Source organism: Stegodyphus dumicola, chromosome 12 (assembly GCF_044657685.1).
Source record: "Stegodyphus dumicola isolate Sdum_Otavi_A_Nest chromosome 12, ASM4465768v1".
NCBI classification, from domain to species: domain Eukaryota; kingdom Metazoa; phylum Arthropoda; class Arachnida; order Araneae; family Eresidae; genus Stegodyphus; species Stegodyphus dumicola.
Genome location: NC_140779.1, coordinates 22198346 through 22221636, shown reverse-complemented (window position 1 = coordinate 22221636; position 23291 = coordinate 22198346). Strand labels below are relative to the sequence as shown.

Genomic DNA, 23291 nt, shown 5'->3' with positions numbered 1-23291 from the left:
TATATATAAATATATTTATATACGTTTGGTGCGGCCGACCAAAATACGAGGTGCACATCTACATGTTATAGCAGTCCTATATACAAAATTTCAATGTTCTGAGGGTACTCGTTTTTGAGTTATGCAAGATACGTTCGTATGTACGTACGTACATACGTTCGTACAGACGAAAATTCTCTTCAGAATTCATTTTAAAGCAGTTTTATACTTTTTTTGAAGGAAAACAGTATCTTATTCTGTCCTTACGTACAGATATCACGCAAAAACATCGTTAAATTGCATTCGATAGCGGTCAAAATGGATATTTTCGTTGAAATATGCTGCCTGAAACTTTTCGCGATTACAATACTTCCTTCGTACAAGGAAGTAAAAACTGCTTTCGAACTAATGGGTTTTGATGATTAAAATGGCAGTGATCAACGTGAAAACGCAGGAATACCTCTCATGAACTAACTACATACACTGACAATGAATTAGAAACCAAGATCAATATTTTATTGGACCAACTTTTACCCGGATTAACCGCTCTGATTCGTTTGGGCATCGCCTCTGTCCAGAAAATACCATGCATTGGTTATGCAACCTTTTATATCTTGTAAATTAGATGTAAGAGGAGATTGCTGTCGGATGCGTCTTTCGACCACATCCCATACATTTTCTATGGGGTAAGATATTCAGCGAATCCACTTCTGACACGACGGTATAGTTGCATGTATAATAATCAACAATTACTTGATAATTAATAAATGGTAGTTACGTAATAGTACACCGTCAATCGCGAGCAGTACGGTTCACAGTTAGTTACGGATAAGCGTGTCATCACAACACACTAACATCCGAGCTTTCGTTTGATCCGGTAGATTCTTAATAAGCTACGTTTTAATTAAGACACAATAACACGCCGAATAAATACCAATTCAGAAGTCAAACAATTCAGAAGCTACGTTTTCTTTTTATCAACAAACATATCAATTAACTGTTTTTTTTTTTTTTTTTTTTTTTTTTTTGGCATTTGAGAATAAAAAAAGCAATGAATTATTTTCAAAGTTACGAGATCCTAATATCCCCCCCCAAAGTGTATTCAACCCAAAGTGTATTCCAGTAGTTCCCCAAAGTGTATTCCAGTAGTTCAAGGTCGACGAGATAATACGCAAGTACCTTATAAATTAACTCATTATTACAGGTAAATATTATATATATTTATATAATGAGAAGAGGGGCACATCAACACAGTTCGTAACTTACTTCTCCCAATCCAGTACATTTTGGTAATTACAGGTTTATTTATTTATAACATAGTACGTGAAGGCTAGCTACTAAGGGAAGAAATGCCTTCGTGGAGAACTCACTATAGCTAGTTCGAGAATGGAGAAACTACGAAATCGCCCATTCAGCCAGTGCTACCAGAAATTATTGAGCTAAGGCAGGAGAATCGAAAAGTAGCAAAAAGACCGTGGGTTCCGTTAATTTACGGACAGTAATTCAATTCTTGGAGATTTCATGATACTATATTAGTTTTGGCGAAAATCTTACATCCATTTTTCTAATTTTCCATAGTTTAAATCTCCATTTTTTTCTTTTAATTAATTCTCGGTTAATTTTAGGTTTTTATTTTTCTTTTAATCTGTTCATTTCCATTGTTAGATGCTTTCTCGGATTTGAAAGAAATTCTGCAATTACAGTTAAAAGTCGTTAATCCGGACTCGTCGGGTCTTCGGCTATTCGGGATTATCGATTTTTCCGGATTATAGATCATCAGTTTAAATCTGGTAAGATGGCATGCAGAAATTATAAAAAAAAATATGAAACCGTAATTTATGAAATAAAGAGCAATTATGATCTAAAGGGTATCAAAATTTACAAAAAAAAAAAAGCTTAATATTTATTTGTTTACTTTATCAAACATTTCTTTCAATGTAAGTTGTTTAAGTCGCTTCGTTTTATGTGATAATACTTTCTCTTTAATTCTATAAACATACATAATTTCTTGTTCAGTTTCCGCTCTTCAAGTCCTGTATTAATTTGTATTTTCTTCTTTCAAGAACATGACTTGGGATTATGTACAACATTTCTCTCACGCGTATGCTTTTATCACAAAATTATACTTTTTTGAAACGACAGGTTGATTTTTTTCATAGTTTGATTCTAGCTTCAAATTATTTGTATACTAAATTTTCTAAAAATCCTGCTACCTTCCTGCTGTATCGAAAATACCGACTATGTCAATCGAAATTTTTTTGTTTTCAATAACCTCTGTGTCACTTTCTTCACTATCGGAAGCGAATTATAATGACGAGGAATTTGATTTAAATCATATCAAAGACGGAGTACATCGAGATGAAAATACTACATTTAGTAAGGAATTATAAGCCAAATAAAATAAAAACATCTGCCCTGAAGATAAGGATAGTGCTGACAGATCAACTTCCAATTCATTGCGCGCCGCGGCGTTCATCAGATTCTGATTACTAATACAAGTTACGTTCTTTTACAGCACTAAATTTGTTTCTGTTGCTATTTACAAATCTGATATTGCAATTTCAACGAATTTTGAAAACATTTTCGATATTTCTTTTTCTTTTTCACCATAGTAACCTACACATAAGGATCACAGCTAGGAATATTCGAAAACTGAAAACTGATCCAATATTACAGAAAATGTTGATTTTTTTTATTTCAGTTATTCGAGCAATTCAGGCGAAATGACTTTTTTTTATAAATGCTGTGCATTTTGCCCCATGTTAAGTGTAAAATCTCATATAATGCACTCTGGTATTTCTTTCTTACAAATGGTAGATGATCATATCAATGCAACGTAAGGAACAAATACAGAAAGTTTCAATTCAGATTTATTTATGTAGCATTTTAAGAAAAGAAAAAAAAGCATTAAAAGCTTTTAAAAAGCATTTTTTACATTATTCTTAGCCAGGATTTGTTCGAAGAAATATACTACTTCATTAAATCAGTTATTATATGCTCTCAGTTCACATTTATACAGCTTCCAATAAGCTCTAGGCTTGCCTGGTTTTATTCTTTCTAGCCAGTTCTCAAACAGTATTTTAAGCCAAGCGTTCTGAAAGGTGACACTGAAGTTTTCCATACTACTCATACTTAACACAGCATATTAAATAATCTACGATTTTGGATATTACTTATTTAATTGTGGTGGATAAATCAAAAACCATGACCTACAGACTTCGCATACTGAGTGCATGTACGGTTGGCGTAACAAAAGGCCGCCCAGACTGTACAGTGTTAGAGGAGCCAGATTGCGATACCAATGGATACGGGTTCGAATCCCGGTGAAAGTAGCATGGATGTAAAATTGTTTCTTAATAGGAGGTAGCGGTGGCCGCCTATTAGGTGCCTCCACAATAAAATGACCACCAATTCCGACCTTAGTAGTGGGTCAATGCCGCTATAGGCAAGTGCCTGCCATTGGGAAAAAAATGGCGTAGCAAAACATGAACAAGTTCTAGAAAATGCAAAGGACTCATAACTGCCGGTTAAAAAGGAATTCTTTTGTATAAACATTTTGTTAAGACCTATATTTGTGCACTTCAGTAGCTTAATTTAATTTAATTGGTTAAATTAATTTAATTAGTTAAAATTTTGTAACGGAAATTAATAATCCAAGTTGCTGTTCCAAGTTATCGAAAGATAATAAGGAAGATGTGGTACTGCGAATAAACTATACAAACTAGTATCACCAATCCAGCAATGAATATTCCGCATGCGCAAGTGTCCCTACTTTTCAACTGATGCGTAAGTGCAGATTAAACCTAATCCAGCACTGCAAAAAATGAGCAAACAAATGTTTCCGTCTACTCTGGTAATAAAAAATAATTGCGAACAGTGCAGAGGACACAGATTTTCTTATTCTTTTCCCCTATACCAAAGGATTTTTCTAAAATCACATCGTGACACAAGAATATCTAATGAACACAAACCCGTCCTATATTTAAAGACCAAGAAGAAAATAAGAACCACAATAAGAAATGCAAGGTACCAGCTTCCGTGCAGCAAAAAGGAACAACCTTCACTGCAACGCAAGCGGAACAACAAACCAACAACACAGCCTTTTGGAGATCTATCCTGTGTGCAGCTGCACAAATAAACTTAAAGGCGGGGTGGGGTAGTCGAATAAACAGCGGGGTCAGCGAGCGAGGATGCTTGATATTGCCGCAACATCTTGGCAGTAAGCCAAATAGCGCTGTTGCAATTCTCGGCATCCGATAGCGACGCGTAAAGGCAAAAAAAAAAGAAGAAAGCGCTCAAAATTTTCAACATGGGGATGTATAAAACAGCCATTCTTTTTTTTTTTTTTTTTTTTTGAATAATGTTAGATTAAATAAAGTTCTCTAACTTATTAATTACAAGACAGATAATTATTTTTCATTATCACTGCGGTAAAGAAAGAAACGGTTAGAAACACTGTAAATTTAATAATATTCCTTTCGTAAAAGACTCGTCGGAAAAACTAACTCATACACAACATGAAAAAAAATCCTGAAAAGAGCGTCTTTTTTTAAATCGTGTATCTAGGGCAAAACTCCTGATTTATTAATAATGAGACCTCCCCGTACGCTGAAAGAAACCAACTAATTACACTTTTCTTTTTCTTGACTGAATTTACTATTCATCCTACTACCAGCTTATTAATCACATTATGCAAGTTCAAGCCAATACATTCTAACCTACAAAACGTTTAACACTAATGGCAACGTCAGATTCGCACATATGCTAAATAATTACAACAGCTATGATTTTTCACTAAATCACAAACAATACGATTTCGAGATAATTAGCATAAATTTAAAAAAACAGAAAAACATTATTTAATTTATTTTTAAATAAACAATTTCCTTCTAGCAAGGTGGTTTTCCAGATCTCGAAAGAATACGTGCTTGGCCGCAGTAAAAAGACAATCTAACCTTTCTTTATACCCAGACATTAAATAACTTTACGGTTCGTTTCTCAGCGTAACGCACGGTTCGCGGTAATTTTCTGATCACCGGACAGGAAAGCTCATCCCGAAAAGACCCATTACGTTACAAAAAAATAAGATAATAGTCGAAATCGCTGCATGTCCGCTTCGGGCGAATACAACCGAAACATGCCAAATGACCGCAAAAAAACAAGATATGAACGACGTTGCGTCCGCTCCTTATATAGCAGCAACAAGCTAAGTCCAAAGACTAGCAACATCCTGAATACACTTGGCCGACTGAAGTCCACAAGCCATTTTAGAGTATAATGCGTGAAGACGAAAGCTTAATGTTGTTTTACTATGATTTATTTTTTCATTTTTATTTTCAGCAGATCGTATTAGACGCGTTGGCCAGCAGCCGCGCCCACCTGAGGGTGGTTACGCACAGAACAGGCGAATCACTTTCAGCTGCTGCATCACTTCTTTTAACTCTATTATGTTAGGAGAAAAGAATTCTTTCAGAATAACACCTTTGAAGTTCAAGTTCCGCAAATCAAAGCATAAGACAGATGGATATGACTTGTAGCTGAGATACAAAGGCAAAATAAATAGCATTTATTTCAGTCAAGAGATCTGGTAAAGTTACGCATCAGCATTTGGCACAAGACAGATGGTATTTTATTCATTGCATTAACTGCTATGCAAATTTTTTAAAGAAATTTTGGGTTTTCATCCGCAGAGAACCCGTTGGCGCTTCGGGAAAGAACCCTTTGGCGCCGTTGCAGTTTTACTCGCCAAGCTCGCGGCTCCGTAAGCGTGATATTTTGTAAACGTGGCTTTTAGTGATGTAAATTCAAGTTAGCAGACAATGGTAGTAAAAATTCACAGATAATAAGTATGTAGATATAAAACTAACAGGTTAAACGTGATATACGAAAAAAATTTCTATTAAATTCAAGTTAGCACAGAAAACAATGTATTAAACATAACGGAAAGTAAAAATTCATTTAAAAGTTAACAATTAGTATTCTTATACTGACGTTTACAATATACTTATATGTATTTTCTCTAATTCATATAGGATATTAATATTTCTATTACAAATGTCTTTTTTCACTATTAAGTACTTTGCCTGTTGATTGAAGTATTTCGGTAAGAGCCATGCCCATGTAATAAATTAATGAATGCATGACCTTTAATACAGTCAAAAGTCGTTAATTCGGAAACCCATAATTCGGAATGATCTATAATCCGGACCTCAAAACTAAAAACTTTCTGCGCATGCGCCGCGTTGACACATGCGCATAGGCGTTTACGCGTGCGCGTAAGACCTTTTACGACAGCGCATATGAGTGTGCGCAAGTGCAGAATACGTTTTCGCGTGCACGTTTTATGTATAATGGACGTAAAAGCTAAAATTATCTAATTATCTATTTCAGTTAATGTTGATGATTGCGTTGTTCCTTAATTTTCGAATTGGATCCGGGTTATTTTTGCAGACTGTAAGAGCAATTTTATAAAAGTAAGCTTAAACTTTCGATTATATCAAATAAAATTTCCGATATATATTTGTTAATATGTAAAGGATCTAAAGCGAAAGTATGTTTTGAAATCCGAAATCTGTTTATCAATTTCACGCTGCTCGGCGGGGGGAACGCCGCGCGCGCGCGTAATGAATTGGAAGTTGATCTGTTAGCACTATCCTTATCTTCAGCGCAGATGTTTTTATTTTATTTGGCTTATAATTCCTTACCAAATGTAGTATTTCATCTCGATATGCTCCGTCTTTGATATGATTTAAAACAAGTTCCTCGTCATTATAATTCGCTTCCGATAGCGAAGAAAGTGACAGAGGTTATTGAAAACGAAAAAATTTCGATTGACAAATTAGTCGGTGTTCTCGACACAGCAATTATAGGACTTGAACAGCGGAACTTTGTAACTGAACAAGAAATTATGTCTGTTTAATATAATTAAAGAGAAAGTATTATCACATGAAACGAAGCAAAACTTAAACAACTTACATTGAAAGAAATGTTTAATAAAGTAAACAAATAAATATTAAGCTTTTTCTTTTTGCAAATTTTGATACCCTTTAGATCATAATTGTTCTTTATTTCATAAATTACGGTTTCATATTTTTAATTTTAGAATTTCTGCATGCCATCTTACGAGATTTAAACTGATGATCTATAATCCGGAAAAATCGATAATCCGGAATCGCCGAAGTCCCGACGAGTCCGGATTAACGACTTTTGACTGTATATCCATTTTACATAGTTTTAAATCCATTTTACATAGTTTTAAGTATTTTTTTTTCAAGTTACTTGCATACAGCTTAAAGCATTTTACGTTGAAACAAATACCTATCCTTTTTCATAATATATTTCACAATACAAATAACCTTCAACAGTAATCAAATTTTCTTCAGTAGCATTTTTAATAAAACTAGAACTTTATACATTTTAAAATTATTATAGGGGTTGGAAACCTCATGGTTCTGCGTGCTTACAGCTGTTAGTAATTAAGAACATAACGTGAACAGCCATGTTACAAACTAGCATTCACCCCTCCCGCCATAATTTCTTCCTTTGATCCCGAACTGACGACCCAAGAACCGGCATCTTTCGACGAAAACTTCTTTAATTATGCGAAAATATTTCTATCTATTCGTTGTTAAAAAATTCAGAAAAATAATAATAAATAAGAGAAAAATAATATAAATCTCCAAATGCGAACAACGACAACCTTCGCATAAGCGAGTAGGATGAATTAACTAGGTTACCAGGTTTGAACTATTATCGCCAACGTTGGCGATGTTTACATTTACCGGGTTCTCTGCGGAAGTGCTTCCGAAATTTTTGTCACTGTGCAACTTGCTGAAAGATTTTTTAATAAAATGTCACAAGCCGAAAACCCCACAATTCAGATGTCAAACTATGATTATAATGTAAGGGCAAACAGAAAAAGACCATTTGCGGTATTGAGACATTTCTCATAATTAATTAAATGTCATTTTAACATGACTATATTTAAAAAAAGTTATTTCAATATTTCTATGCTTATCTTTTGTGTATCATATATAATTATGCCCTATTTCATGTAATAGTGCTTCAACTTTATCTTGAGCATTGTGTTTGCTTTTATGTCACTTCAGTTGTCATTTTTGTATAATTTTCCCACATTTCTTCGCCAAGTATGATGGTTTGTCAGTTAGATTTAGCTACTTACTTATGTCACACATAGACTCTCATGCAATTACTGGCATTTCTTTTTATGCTTTGCACTGTACCGCTATCTCCTTATTTGCACTTCACTCCGCCTAAATTGGCTGACTGGCTACAGCCGTAGCACACAGGTTATCTGTCGACTCAACACTTTATTCGTCATGGACTTTCCTACCGGTTATGCCTATCATTGCCTCATCGTGCTTACCACATGCAACTAGTTTTTTTTTTATCTTCAATTAATTTAGAAGCATTATAAAATCGAAAATCGGCACATAGTTATTCCAGGGGCCCCGACAGCGCGGGAACCTACGTGCGAACAATGCCTGAGCCGACTTACAGCTTATGTCACAGGTGAAATAGGTAAATCACATGCGTCACCAGACCTGCATCTATGTACCTACTCTTATATAAGCAACTTACACTAAATACATAATAGGCAAAGAATATATTAATAAAAAAATTAATAAATTATTTTAAAGGAAGAAAAAGAAAAGAAAAAAATCTGAAAGGTTTCAGATTTTAAATTACGTACATAGGGGCTTTTTTTTTTTACATTTTGTGTGTTACCTTTATTGAATATCATGTTCTTCGCACTTAAACCATAAAATTCAGTTCAATTGCAATATCGCAAAATAATATTAAAATCAACATATCTTTAGAATTTCCGATACATTGTCTCGCACGCTGGAGATAATTTTTTTTTTTTTCCTCGTACAGTTTTGCTATTGTTTGCTTTAAGATCGTTTAGTTTGTTAATCAAAAATTCGTTTAAGTGTTACAAAACATGAAATAGATAATAAAGCAAAGTTCAAGTTCAAATTAGGGCTTCCGCATGCCCATATTCTATAGAAAATTACGTTATTCAAATTTTGATGGCTCTAGGTACCGTTGTTTTATTGTAATGCGAGAAACATAAATACATCATGGAGGTAAGAAGTAAGATGGAGTGGCCCTAAACAGGTTTCTCCCGTATCCTGCTCTGAAGCACTGTCGATTCCTATGTGGTGACCAAAACATTGGGTACTTTACCATTGAGTTCAATGGGTTTTGACACGATCGGATGTAAATATTTTGTAATTACGTCGAAAATATGCATATAAATGTATATATTTTCTTTTTCTACAATACTTCAGAGTCCTAAGTATATGAAAAGAACACATTTTTAAACAAAATTTCATTCTGAACGGAATTAAATGTTATACTTTTCGCAGAACAGTTTTCTCAGAATGGTTTAATTTGAATGAAATATTTTCGCAAGTTTTCGTTAATTACATTAGAAAAAAAATTTAAGGTAATTCTATTTGATTCGGTTAAGGTACAAAAATGAAGATCAAAGTTTATTGTATTATTAATATTAAAATTTTGCATTATTTATTTTCTCTTTATAGAGCTTCTTGCTAAAATACTTTCTTAAATATGACATGATTTTTTGGCTTCTGAGGCATCTTTTAAATCGAAAAATGTAAGTCAATTTATAATTAATGCTCTATTCCGTTCATTTTAAAGAGAATTATTAGGAATAAGCGAAATATTTTAAATAGTACTTGAATTTCTCTGAACATTTCTGAAAGGGAATAAAATAAGTTTTTTTTTAAAGTATTATTTAAAACTTGTAACTGAGTTATTTTAAAATGTAAGGGGAATAACTCTTTTAATTAAACTTATTAGATTTTTTTTTACCATTAATTTCAACAATACATATTCCAAAACTCTTTATTACTTTCTTAAGTGCGCATCTCATAGCATTTGCTTTACAATGTCTTTTAACAGATTGCTTTCCAGCACGAACAATTCTTGCTTAAATAGTTTTATAACGTATTTTTCAACAGGATGTCAATTTATGTTTACAATTCAATGTTAAGGTTATTATACACTTAGATAACATTTATAATCATTACAAATTAGATACATTTAATAATTAGATTTCTTTACAGTTATTTATAAATGAATAAATTCTTCATTTCAAATACATTTATAAATAATTTAATGAATATTTATGTATTTTGTTAAAGGCAGATACATGCTTTTTGCAAGCACATGCATAAATACCCATACATATTTCTAATTTTTCATTTCCGGCATGTGGAAATCTTTAATTTCTGTGCATTCACTATATTTTATTTTCAATTGATCCAAATAAGTAAAACGTGAAAGCCCAAAGTGATTATTTTTCAGATATATAAAATTAAAATGATGAGTTTAAAATGAGCAGCAGTAAAGCCTCTCTTCTAAAAAATTTAATAATATATGGATTTAATAATATATATGTGGATTTAATAATATAATTTAAATAATATATGATGTGAAAAAAATTTATTTTATTTAAAACATTTTGGCGTTTGGAAAAAAAATAAAAGTAGCGAATACTCTATCAAGGGTATCGAAAGATGTATACAATTTTAAAGGTACCGTAAGGTATTTTTCATTCTTTAATCATAACATTTTTGTTAAAATTTATATTTTTGTAGTTCAACAGCTTAGAATTTTATAAAACAAATTCATAATGAAAATCGCTGTTATTAGTTATCGAAAAATAACCGAGATATGATTTTTGCGTAAATGTTGCTAAACTATACAAATTGCTATTATCCATAACAGTATGAATGTTTCTTTCATGCGAAAGTGTCCCTTTTTCGATTTGTATGGAACTGTCAAGTGAGCTTCTGAATGGAAACAAAGAACACCCCATCTGGTGACCGAAGCTTCGAAGCAGTGCTTCACTTCTAGTGCCGGTTGGCCCCTCCTTCCTTTCTTACCTCCACAACATACATTCATGCAGATTTTTCATTATTTAATTTCTTTAAATATAATACAGGGTGATAATATTTGGTGGCAACAATTTGAAAAGTGAAACAATGCTTATTTATTATCGTGAATCAACATAAAATGCCAAAACGAAATTATTATTCCTTCTGGGCAGACTACTTCTGCCCCTAATTAATTTAACTAAATTTAACTCCTCTATTTGCAAAAATCTTAATCCAGATTTGATTAAATTATTATTAAAGAAACAACAAAATGCAAGCTAAGAAATGATTTTTTTGCTAGACTTCAGAGAAAACTTTTGTGCTTGTATGCAGCATTTGCCTGGAATATGACTCGAGTTCGACGAGTCACGGCTGGAGACACCATACTGTCTTACCTCTTCGGAGACAACACTACGACTATGCATGATCATCAGTACACTTGTTGCTACTATTCAATACATAATCTCCACTATAATTCTGAATTTTCAGGTGATTTTGCATCTTTTTCCTTAATTTTTTTGTAAATTCATTCACAGTGAGTTTTAGGAAGGTTAATAAGAAGAGTCAAGCAATAAAGAAAATTGAGAGGATCACCAAGGAAGTGAAAAAGAGATTGCTGAAAGATATGAAAATGGCACCTGTCTTTAGGACTTTGGTATTGCATGCAGTATGCTAAGTACAGTGACTGAAAACCAAAGATGCTATTAAATCCGCTAATGTTACAAAGGGGTTAAAACTAATTACCAAAGAAAGGTCACAGACGTTAAAGCACACTGAAGTGACTTTGATCTAGATAGCAGGTACAGTAGTATCATGTGCACTGCTTCATTTATGAACAGTATCTGTTTCAATCACAGTATATTTATAGTAGTATTAAATAGCCTTATAGGTTTTTTTAATATGAGTGTATTAATTATTTTCTTTTCATTTCTTATTGAAAAATTTGTATAATATATGTCTTAGGATCTTGAATGGATTAATGATGCATTACAAAGGTACTACTGTATATTATTCTAATTTTTTGATGGGTAGACAGTACATTATTAATAACTTTGTACCTTCCATTATGTCTTGCTGAATGCTTCAAGTTGCACATAACAATGAAATAACTGATTACTAATTAATCAGCACAGCAAAAATATTTTGTGTTATTGGTATATTGCTAAAAATTGCTGTATAATTATTTGTACTATTCAGATTTTAAACACGCATTATTTTCACGAAAATGATATCAAGTATAAGAAATTTAATTTTCAATAATCATATTGAATAAATTCAGTTATGAACTTAAAAATTCTTCAAATATTTCAGAAGGTTATTAAAAATTTAAAGAAACAATTATTGTACTTTTGAATTATTTTAAGAGTGAGATAAATATGAAACATGACAAATAATGAAAACAGTTTTCAATATCAGTATAGAAAAAATGATGCAAAAATTATATTTTTAGTACTAATATAAAAAAGCAGTTAAAAATTATAATTTTAAATCAGTGAATATGATGATAATGAATTATGAAACGGAATTAAAACAATGAAAATGAGTAATGTAAAAAAATAAGTTTCATAACTAGGAATGATATTATAAATTATGACAAATGATTGTTATATTTATGTAAATGGGTAACTGAATATGAGTAATGTAAAAAAAAAAAAGTACTTATATATCATTATTACCCCATCGACAATGTAAGTTGATGACAACTGAATCGTGAAAGGCACCAAAGCTGCACCAATCGTTCCTGTGGAATTCTAAAATCATTGGTGCCTCTTTATTTAATAAAAAATCAGAATTTGATGCTTTTTGTTTTTTCCCATTTCAGAAAAAGGCTTCTGTCAATTCCTACTATTTTATTAAGTCCTCTAATTTAACTAGATGTTCTGTCTAGAATGCTATGAATATAAACTTCTCACAGGTAATTATTTTAATCTATTACTATTTTGTCATTCATATTCAGCTGATAATAATTCCATTCAGATGATATCCATTAATACACACATTTTCTTGATGGTGGAATCCCATAACTTTGAAAATAAATCACTGCTTGCTGTTCTGTTGGAAGCAGGTCCCAAACTTTAATTATTATTATTATTTTTCAAAATGCAAGAAAAATAGAGCAATAACAATTAATTTATATCTTTGATCATAAAAACAATCAGGTTTACATAAAACAGAAATGCAGATATTATAAGTGTGTTGTTACATCATACTTATACACAACTTTCACTAAACTGAGCTATCTGGTGATAGTTTCAAGGCAAATGGAGTTGTAATAAGTTTCAAAAAATTTATTAAACAGTAATGATATCAGAAATTATACAAATGATTGTATAATTATACAAATGGGTAAATGAATGTAAAGAGTAGAGCAAGGTTCAGGGTTCAAAAACAAAGGATTATTTTTACTTCTGAAATTATTGCTCCCTTTATTTTTCACACAAAAAGGGTCAAGGCTACCATTTATAAGAATAAATGTGACACATTCTTTTTAGAATTCTTCTGCTTTGGAATATTTTAATGTAGCTGTTAAAAGGCCAATTGTCTTACACAAGGAACAGAAGCCTTTTCAAGAAACCACTCAAGTACCTTTGACACAACTTTTACATGAATGGTGAAATAATACAACAATCAGTGAAAGGTTGCCAAATTTTATAACAAAAAGTTTTTTTTTTTTTTTTTTTAAATTGTAGAGCCTTCACAGTGAGTATAAAAAGTAGGAAATAAAATGAAACCAAAACATAAATAAGAATGAAACTACAATTTGAATAGGATATTACAGTATTTATGATGTTAAAATACAGATTATAAATATGAAAATTATAATACTGTACACTTACGCAATTCTTTACAATGTACTGACATAATAGTTCGTTCTGATTATTTGCAACCCGCTGAAACATATTCACGACACAACTCATTATGTAACCAAAACAGGCAAACAATGACATTGTCAAAATATATTTATGTGGCAACCCAAATTAAATTGGCAGGCATCTTCAAAAGATGAGCATATAATTTCTAGTTTCAAATTCAAGCATATTTTAAAAAAATTGTTTGTTCCTGCTTGAATAATTCTTTTCTGCTCATTTTATTTCCACATTCGGTGAAGTTGTATTTCCTAAACGTTTCAATTTTATGGAACAAAATTTGCATCAAAATTTATACAATTCTCTGTTTTAAATGAAATCACAATGTACATGAGAACAATACCATGCATAATGCCAAATTCATGCAATTCTATGATTTATTACTCATTTATGGAGTTCTTTGCGTGTCATCATTTTCAAAATGGCTATTACCTTTTCTGCATTAGCTTGGCAAAAAATTAGACAGCGACATACTGGTAACTTTCCGAAGGGTCGGTGCAAATAATGAGGAAACACTGAAATAAGTAATGATTATTTAAAATTTTATATTTATAATATTCTGTGTGAAAGAATGTCTTCCATTTTGGAAGCTAAATTGTAGTAATTTAAAAATGCAGATATAATCTAAATTATTACAGGTTTCATATAACATTTCCCCCATTTTAATACTTAATAAATAATTTTTAATACTTTCTTTAAAAGAAGTTTCTCTTTTGCCAAGTCTTTTTAATTGCGTGTGTGTGAGGGGGGATTAAAAAAAACCAAAAGGAAATAAAGAAACCTCTTAAGTCTAATTTTGAAACAGTCCTTTAAATATCCTATTTAATTTGACTCATTGCCACTTTTGTCCTAAAAACAATAACATGCTGCTAACAAATCGCTCTAAACTGCACCATTTCAAAATTAATCCTTGCCATGGTTTTTAGTTAATGCTAATAACGAAGATAGTACTTATATAATGCTTTAACTAATCATATTAAAATTTGCAAATTAAAGCCTTAATTAGGCAATAGGGATAAAGTTAAATCATAACTGAATCATTCTTAATCCAGCATTCGAAGTAAAACCTGCACATTTCTACTCTGCTTCTCTATCTTTGCCAAGCTGCAGTCACCACTTTTCTTGTTAAGATAAAAAATATGAAAAGTAGAAAATTTTTTATAGAATGACTGCATGTCTTTGTAACAGTTTAGCTGTGCATGTGTGTTTTTCAAGAAGTAAAACAAATTAAACTGGCCATGACTGTTTCTATATCCTTATGCACTAAGCTGCATAATCACGCATCTATGTTACCCACAATCAATACCAAAATTTACAATACATATAATTAAAAATATCTAGGAGACACATTATTTCGAACAAAAATTTTCTTTAATTATTTAACAAAGTGATACTGTCAATATTTAGATCATAGAATTTTCATTCTGCTCAGTTTTAGGTATAAACTTTTGCATTATTTTAATGAATCATTATCACTGATTTATTGACATTTTTTTATGCCAAGAATACCTTTAAAATCTTGTATAGAAGATTATTCAATGGCATACTCTTCTGCACAATTCTTCTGATGGTTAAAACATAAATCCCTCCATCAGGCATGACAAGGTAATATCTAACATTTTACACTGCATAGTTGCTTGCTTACTTTAAGATTTATGTCTCATAATTTTAAATCAAATACTCCCATTTACACAATTATAATAATCAGACAAGATTTACATATCATATGGTTACATCACAATGAGACATATCAGTGATTACTCACAGAATTTCAATTAGGTATATATTGATATAATGCATACAACATACATATTGACATAATGTGTAGAATTGTTGGAATTACTGAAAATATTTGAAATAAAAACTATCATTCCCAAAATGTGAAGTTTCAAGATCTAATAAAAATTCACGTGCTTTGTCCGAAATAAAGCTACTCACATAATTTTATATTTCTAAATGCTAAAAAAAATATTATTCAAATATTTTAGAACAAGGTACCATACACTCTGGTATATAAACGGACTTTTAATACAAAAAATAACATCGAAATTTAAGGGTGTGTATTATATGCTAGATTATGAAGATGACAGATTTAAGAATACAGAAAAGAAAAACAAACAAAAATTAGATTTCTACATGTATGCCTAAATGCCGTTTATAAAGGAAATGACATACCTACGAACTTAAAAATTTTGATTATCAGATTACATGAAAAGTTCAGTCATATCCCTCTTCTGTGCATCTTCAGACACATCACTGAATTCTGTTTCATCTTCATCACTGTTACTCTGATCCATAAATAAATAATCATCTTCCATTCCCATCTAGACTGTTAGATATACCACATTTTTTAAATGACACTTGAATTATGTCAGGTTTAATTTCATTCCACGCTTTTATTATTCACTCGCACACTATTTTTAGATTGGTATAATGCAATTTGCCTCCTTTTATTATTATTATTCATCTGTTCTGCCCTAAGACACCACATGGAAGGGAGGAATGCCTTCATGGAGGACTTTCTAAGAAAAACTGGCTTGTATTAGCATGTTACATACAGGAAAAACTACGAAAAACCAATGCAGCTAGCCTGTTCACGGGATTTGAACCTCGGACTGAACTACCACCGTTCAGGGACTTGACCACTCGGCAACTGGTGGACCTTTCACCTCCTTTTGCAAATGCTTTTTCACCTTTTAACATCAACATATTCCACTTTAAATTTTCTTTGAATGGTTTATTGCGCATCTAAATGCTGAACTAATGGTGTTAAAATGCCTGGCATAATTGTGATGTCTGTATCTCTCAATAACTTCTTTGTATTATATGTTAAGGTATACAGAGATAGTTAAATGGGGGATATGAACACGTTCTAAACTAAAAGAAATTCTGGGTACTTTAAGGCAACATGATACTTTTGCCAAACATTTTTTATCCATAATTCACACTGTATTTGGACATCCATCCTTTCTAGTGAAAATTATAAAACTCTTTAAAAAAATGTAATTTTCAATGATTTAATATTTATTTTCTGAATTTACATACAGATCTCTATATTTCTGTTTAATTTCATTTCCAGTTTAAATAAAAAACGAGTTTGGAGATATCTTCCTTGCAGAACTCTGCTGCTTGTGATGATAATAATTATTCAAGCAATTCACAAATTCATCATTTGTGAAAATACTTTTTGTCATACTTTATTAAAAAATAATCACGGATTATAATTTTGTATTTACAGCCTAGTGGGAAAGGAGTACGGTGAGGTGAGATTTTTCGTGGCCAGTTGTTTTTAAGTGAACCATTTCTGTTCCTTTCACATTAATTGTTTTATTTCTTATCACACCACACATTACTGGAATTTCTCTATATTTCCAACATGTGACAATAACTCATTTGTTTGCCTTCATATGTTAACAATAATCTTCTGGAAACTTGTCAATTTGTTGCCCAAATCTTTTGGAAGTCTTTCCGTTTTTTTCTTTGTAAACCTAAATAATTATATGCCATAAATCGACAACACCAACACAAAATTGCTTTAAAGTTTCCATCTGCATTCTTTTTTGCCGACTATAAGACAAATAAATATACACTGTTTCTTGTTATAATTAATCCATTCTATCAATTTTCCAGAACCCAGTTTGCAACACTTTCTTTTAGTATTGGCTCTTTTGTTACTATCTTACACAAAGCATATTTATTCTTTGGCATATTAATTACTGTGATTTTATTTTTTCACTCATGTATGAAGCTTTCACCAACACCAAACATCCTTGCTGCAGCACAATTTTCATTTTCATTCGCAAAATGAATGACTTTGCACATGAAACTAGCACTATGTTTCATTTGGCAAGAGCTACTAAAAAGAATATTGGATGAACTATATTTCAGCTAAAGTAAATCTGATTTACTAAAGCCTTCGATGTTCACTTCAAAAATCATGACTCCAACTGACAACAGAAAGAGAAAACATCCAACTAATTCCGAAAATTCATTCAGGTCAAAAGTACATTCTAACCCAAAATTACGTCCCCCTTTTCTTGAAACTCTAGAATAACATTCTTGTGAACACCTGCATTCAATACAACCCACCCTCTCTGCAGAATTACTTACTCAAGCATTTCTTCCAAACACATATTGTTCCCCTTATCACTTGTCAATTCCGTATACCATTGTTCGAAGACCTAGGAAAATTCTTCGAATGAATGGCTTAAAAAAATATGAGCATCACACATGTATCTTTCAGATTTCTTCATAAAGAAAAGGCGCACATTATAGGGTGAATGTACCAAAAAACTAAAAAGTGTATCTTGAAATTTTAAGTACATGTTATATACACTGCAAGATACAGTATATAGAATTATACGATAGTCTTGCCTTATTTTTTTATTAAAGAAAATTTATGAAAAAATTTCATTTTGAATGATTCAATATTTATTTTCTGAATCTACAGAGAGATCTCTATTTAATTTCATTTCCAGTTTAAATATTTATCATTAAAAACAAAGAGTTTGAAGATACCTTCTTTGCAGAACTCTGTTGCCTAATTAATTATTCATCTCATTTTGACATCTTCATCACTGTCTCAATTGGCAACTTCAATATTGTGAATCTCTTATTTATGCGAGTAGGGTCTCAACTACAAGAACCAAATTGTCAATCACCACAAATGGTTTCTAAAGCATAATCTGTCATGGGCATTTTCTCAATCTTAATTGAACAATCTCAATAATTTTAGCACTTTGCTTATTGCAGTGGCACCTCGTACATCATATTGTATCCATTTCCCTGTTCCTTGCTATTAAGAACCAGATTGTGAATGTATTTCACAGTCGAGATGCACTAGATTTTCTTAAACATTTTAACCTCATACTACGAAGCCTGCACACTGATGTTAATGCAAGTGAAATCAGATTCTGCACAATGAACAATAAATACTTAAATATTAATGCAACTACCTTGGCACAATATGGCACTTTTTTTACAGATGAAATGGTTACTTATCAGACAAACTGATGGTTTTCGTGCCTTTTCTTTAAGAAAGATTCCCAAACTATCTATGTTTCCCACAAGTCAGTAATTATTAACATATGAAAAAGAAACATACTTTAGTAATTTAAAATACAAATTTTAATTATTAAATAACAATTACATGCTACATTAAAAAGATAAAACACTTGCATTCTTCTTCAAATCTCTCTAACTTTTGTGCACTTTCTTCTCTCGAAAAAGACAACGATCTGTTTTCACTTAAAAAAAAAAAAAAAAAATCAGATAATAAATGGTTGGGTTTATGTGATTATGGCAAAGCCTCTAAGGCTATCTGCCTAAGGGAAGAGATGCCTTTGTGGAGGACTTTCTAAGGAAAACAGACTCATACATGTTACACATAGGGAAAACCACGAAAACGCACATGCAGCCAACCAGTTTGTGGGATTCGAACCTCGGACTGACTTGGACCAGTGAACAGTGACTTTACCACTTGGCTGTTCGTGGGCTTGGAGAATAATGGAGACTTGGCTTTGTGCAAACCTCGGCAACGGCAGCTATATCGGAAACACATTCTTTGTTGTTCGCTTTACGAAATTCTTTATTCTTGCAGAAATCTTACCGCACTTTCTTCTATTACTGACAAAGTACACAAGCTCATATTTCAAAATTAAGTTTAAGGCAAAAACTATCAACATTTGTTAATAAAAAAACATCGGAATTTGAAATCAGTGGCGCAGCTAGGATTCCAGCGCCTGGGGGGGGGAAATGAAGAATTTGCGTCCCTTTCATTGCGCCAAGAATGGAAAACATTTCATTAAAAAATTTCATAGCATCAATTTGGTGCTGTCTGGATGCTGCGTCCGGGAACAGATGTCCCTCCTTGCCCCACCCTAGCTATGCCACTGCTTGAAATACAACAAAAAAAAAAAAAAAAAAAAAAAAAACACATAAAAAATGGCAGCCTTGCTTGACTAAAAAAATGTTATGAGCCACATTCTGAAAATTTGGAGACATCTACTAAAAGTGGTTGTGTTAATACATAAGTACTGAATAGACCTGTGCATGCATTCATTCTCATACCCGCACAAAATTTCAAATAATATTCATAAACATACCTTACGTAAAAGAATAATCCACATACACACAAGTATATAACATTTCAACAGATAATAAAATACTGAAATTAAATTTTATACATATCATAGCTCAGAGAGATTTATTTTTTTTGTGTGAATAATTTATTATTGTAGCACCTGCTGAATATGAAAATATCTCCTTCACCATTTTTCCACAGAAAACATTTGCATATTTTATACACATTTCGTCAGCTGCTTAGAATGCTTGTAATCATCCATGCAAGTTTAGTTTTTCCTTTAGATTCATTCATTTACATTAAACTGTTCAAGTTTGAAATTCACATACAACTTACACATACATAAAAAATATATAAGGTAAAATTCTAACTTTAATTCGTGAAAGTCCCTTAACTCTCCATTTTAATTTGGGTATTTCCATTATGTCTACAGAAGAGCAAGTGGAATAATGAAGCAGACTTCTAGAATGTCATCAATAATTTTGCTAACAGAAAAACAAGCAAAGAAGACTTTAAAAATATTGGAATCAAAAGTTTTAATTCAAAAATTTGCACAGACTTTTTATTTCCCTACATGTCATTTTAAAGTTTTATAGATTTCCATTTTTATAAATGATTATTAGAAAATAAGCTTTAACTGTAAATCTTTATGATGATTTAATTAAAATTAAATTTTAATGATAATTGTGCAGATTATGAGAAATGTGAAACTGAAAACATAAATCACATTTTAAATTGATCCCAGCGTTTTATTATTAATTAAGATGTTCTGACTAAAATTTTGAAAGAAATTGTTATTCCTTACCATGCTCAAGTAATTTGTGGTCAAAGATTGCTACATTTACTTTTTAATAGGTAATATTTCCGCGATATTCTGAACCACATCAAAAATGTGATGCATAGAGTAATCCAATGAAGGGAATACATGATTTAAAAGTTTATAACATTACTTATTTAATGACGAAAATGCAACTAATTACGGCAAAATTAAAAATTCCTCCCCCCACCCCCACTTTTAAGCCTATGTATTTTACATTACCTCCACCCATTCCTTCCATCTTCATGAAGTGCTTTAAATCCTATCAAAGCATTCGCTTAGAATTTGCGATTAAAAACCCCCACACCTCACCCTTACGTTCCAGCCAAGGCCACTTAACACATGCATCGTAAATCGATGATTTAACCACCATCTTTCATCAGTAGACAAATAATTTTCATTTTAACAAATAAAATTACTTTGAAATACCACTTTTGGAAATTATCTTCATTAAAACACTAAAACTTTGCGCTACGATGTGACAAATTAGGTCAGTCAAAACTGTTCAAGTAAAAAGGAACCAGAATTCATATTTCTATACTAATACTATTCTAAACATAAGCTTACGAATGAATATATGAACAATGCCATCTCAAAAAATCACTTTAATCATAAAAAACTGAAGAATAAAATTGCACTCATTCTAAAAACGCAACAGGTGGCTGCAAGAGCCAAACTCGACACAGCTATTTAAAAACCAGTTTTTAAAAATACGCTTACCTTATTAAATGCTATAGATCCAAACTTCGATTGCCAACACTGGTCAGGAATGTAGTTCTAAGTTAATAGTAGTCTTCTCAGAAACACCCAAAACTATCATCAACGGTCTAAATCCAATCAAAATATAAACACAAATCGAGGAATGCCGTTCGAAGCAGAAAACCTGTTGAATCTGGAATGGACTGCAGCACTGTCACAGCGTCGGCGAAGAAATATTATTCGCTATTTTTTGTAATCTTCCACTACCTACATTTCTGAGGTGGTAAGATGCAATAAAACTGCAGTTCGTATCCTAGATTTATAATCTGGCAATTAGCCGCTAATTTCCGCACAAATAACGTGTTAAAATTGCTACAAGGAGCACGTAACCAATCATAAACACTACCAGCACCGCACTCATCGAACTGCAATAGCTACGAATTGCTTACGGTTTCTACCCCTGAGAAAAGGCAGTGCCCGTTCTAGCAGCGCCATCTGGCTTCAAAATCTGATAATAATGGGGTCAGATCCGTTACTCAGTTTAAGGTTTTTGCCGAACAGAATTTTCGTCGTTGACAATGGAGAAGATGGCTAAGAAAATTGAAATACCTGTTTAAGTGTTTGAAATTATTATAAGGTAAAACCACACATGTTAATTATGAATAACGCCTCAAATTAGCACAAAAATAATTCGAATCTCCTTTTTAAATGATAGCGAAGATGCAGTTAGTGCAAAGCACCTGGCCTCCGTGTTGTATTGGATACGAAGAAATATGGAGGGAAAAGGGAAAAAAAGTGGGAATTCTGAAAACATCACACTGCACCCAGATTCCTCAAAAAAGAGCTTGCAATTAAAAAGTTTAAAACCATATTTAAATATTCAAAATTTTGAAAATATGAAAAACCATCTGAAAATTTCTTTCTACCTTAAATAAAAGCATTATTTTTGCTTTCAATATACGAAACTAAATCTTTACAGTTTAATAAAATTAAAACTCAACTCAAAAATAAGTTCGATTTAAAGGACTGCTTCGCCCCCCCCAAAAAAAAAGTTTCATTACTTTTTTGTACATATAACGATATAAGCAGAAAAATTTCAAAATAATAAGGTATACTAAATCGTTCAAACAAATTTTTTAAAAAATGAAATATATAAAGAAATTTACAATCTGTATTTACTGCAAAATTTTGTCATGACTATTTGATTTCATTGTGTGAAACAGATGATAGCATACGTTAAGATTAAGCTAATTAATTGATTAAGGCAAAGCAACTCGACAGCCATTCGCCAGTGAAGACGAATGCCTTCATGGAGGATTTTTTGAGGTAACCTGGCGTTATGTATGAGGAAAATCATGAAAGCTTTCATGTAACCAGCTCGTTCATTAGGATTTAAGCTCGGGTCGAACTACCGCTTTCAACAACTTTACCGTTCGGTAACTGGGGGGGGGGAAGGGGACTGGTACTTAAGAAGTAGGGTCTGTCGACTTTTTAAAGATTGATAAAAAAAAAAAAAAAAAAAAAAAAACTAAGAGAATAAAAGCTATCTGCATAAGAAAGTGAATACTTTCTACCAGAAATTAACTAGTATTTATATTTTACTTATGATGCTTAGGGTAAATAAAATAATTCTTATTGCAAAATATAGTTAAGAAATCCAAAATGATTTTTATTTACTCTGTATTAAACAACGCCCTTTTGTAATAACGAAAAAAAAAAACAATTTTTTTTTAATTTCTATTTTTATTTAAAATAAATTTCATGTGTGAAAATATTTGCTCTCACTTATAAACTGAACCGAATGCGGACAAAATGGCGAAGCCAGTTTTTTGGAATTACGGATCGGCGTTGCCAAATTTATCGATTTCTCATTGGAATAATGTTACAATTTTTAAAAATGCAAGTTCGTTACTGCACCT

General features: G+C 31.7%; 1 protein-coding gene across 8 annotated transcripts in view; it reads right to left on the bottom strand.

The window, feature by feature from the left end:
* Window positions 1-21795, bottom strand: part of LOC118198476 (plexin-A2-like) — a 1098378-nt gene extending 1076583 nt beyond the window's left edge. For all 8 annotated transcript variants that reach the window (XM_085827537.1, XM_085827540.1, XM_085827535.1 and 5 more), the window contains exon 1: window positions 21394-21795. The gene's annotated coding sequence lies outside the window, so the exon portion shown is untranslated. The remainder of the gene's footprint in view (window positions 1-21393) is intronic.
* Between the last annotated feature and the right edge of the window lie 1496 nt (window positions 21796-23291).